Source organism: Centroberyx gerrardi, chromosome 19, assembly GCF_048128805.1.
Source record: "Centroberyx gerrardi isolate f3 chromosome 19, fCenGer3.hap1.cur.20231027, whole genome shotgun sequence".
Lineage (NCBI taxonomy): Eukaryota > Metazoa > Chordata > Actinopteri > Beryciformes > Berycidae > Centroberyx > Centroberyx gerrardi.
In genome coordinates this window covers 1,663,876-1,665,922 of record NC_136015.1, presented here as the reverse complement: position 1 = coordinate 1,665,922, position 2,047 = coordinate 1,663,876, and positions in this window count along the sequence as shown.

The window sequence follows — 2,047 nt, the reverse complement described above, 5'->3', positions numbered from 1 at the left end:
AGATTGAGTCCTACAATGGAGGAGTGCGCACTGCTACTACTGCACTGCCAATTGGCCAAACTGAATTTGAAATACATATATATAAATATATAGTTGAAATATGTAGTTAAAAGTTAAATTCAGTAATAATCACATTCAATTTCAAGTTATTGCATTAAATTTTAAATTGTGCCTTACAAATAAAATTTTTGAATTCAGCAGTTCAATATGAGCATGGCAAATTCAAATGCAACGTCTGCGGGCACAAATCTCTTTCAATAGACTTGAGCGAGACTAACCTTTGCTATGCATGTGTAACCCACATATGAAATCACACTAGTAATTAATGTCATCTTGCATTTTCTGTTGCATTTTGATCCAAATACACACAAGACAAGGGCTATACAATTTTTCGGCAGTCAAAGTGTTTTACGGTAATGCCATGTTATGTGGATAGGTGGCGCATGTGTATTGCACTGTGAAAACTCCTGAAGAGAGAAAGCGAGCATTGTGTATGAGCTCTGTGTAAGAAAGTAATGCAAGTTCTTAAATACTAGTACTGCCGTGGAGTGTCTGCCAGAATATTGTTTCTAAAATCTTAAATGTGCCAGCGCGGGAGACGGGTGAGAAGGGGCTGCCATTTTCTCCACTGCCGATTGGACCGCTCTGCAGACATCGACCAAGTGGGATTTAACTAACTTTTCCAGTTAGCTATTCTTCTCTTCAAGTAAGATTGCTCCTTACATGCATTAAAAGACTTAAAGGATTAAAGGCACCATCAAGAAACTATTTGATTTTGTTATTTTTCTTGGACACTTACCCAAGAAAAGAAAGACAAACAAAACTGAGCTCATAACTCATTAACTAGGTGGTTGTGCACAACTATAAGTTCCACTGCAGCTAGATAGGATTTGTTTTCTGGGTTGTTTTTTTAAAAAAATTATTATATTTTCTTTTTACGGCCGAGTTTTTGTTTAAACTTAAATGATCTTTGAGAATGGTGAAATACTGTACTCCAGGTTCCATGATATGCATGTAAACGCTTGTTTGGTTTCATAAGAGACAAACATTCAAATTTAAAGTTTGAAACAAACTTAATTATCTCTGGTGTCATGTATGAGTCCTCCACTGTCCAAAGGTAATAATCTAGAAATTTCATATGAATTATTATCTTTTATCAATTGAACCAGGATGCTATAACTAAATGTAAGAGTGTACTAATCCCAGACCTTGTGGATAAATTTTCCGGTATTTCAACTTTAGGATTTTATTGATACCTGGTTACACATGGACTTGAAAGGGAGCAATTTTGAAAACTGTAAAGCACATTTCCTGAGAATTTGCACTTCACGTAAACAAAGTCGGGGACCGTGCAGAAAAACCACAACCCCATGTAAACTAAACTTCCCACGATTCCTCCTGCTCTTGGGTCCCTGTAAAAAGCAATGAACTGACGAACGCACAAAGTGCTACTGGACTGGCTTACAGAGATGGTGGCATCCAAACAAAGACTGGATGGACCATTTTCTAGTCCGTCTCAGGGAACAGAACTAGAAAAATGGCTCGTAGTTTAACGTCTAACATCTGAATATTTTAGGCTGGAGCAGAGTTCTGTCTCTCAACAGATTCAAAGAAAACAAACCCAAACATACCATATATACTGACAATACAACTCAGGAGCTCACTGACAAGAAACTCAAAACAACAGAAGCATTATCTGCTTTTAAACAATAAGTTAGTGCAACTTCAGATTTGCTTCTGTTACGTACATCCCCCTGATTAATGGTGTGAATCATGGCACTACAAAATTTGGATTTGATTGGATTCTGAAGGTTTGTGCACAGATCTGGGAAATCATAAATAACAACAAAAATGCCTGTTTTTTTTCCAATGCCTGGGCTGAGTCCTCTTTCCAACAAGTTCAGCAATCTTACATGTCCACAATCTTAACATACGTAAATAAAAAGCATACAAAAATAGACAAAAACAAACAAAATGAGCTATTAAGCCATAGTATCCAAGCGAAAGCTCACAGCTCTAGCTCAAATATTACAAAAAAGATCCTCTT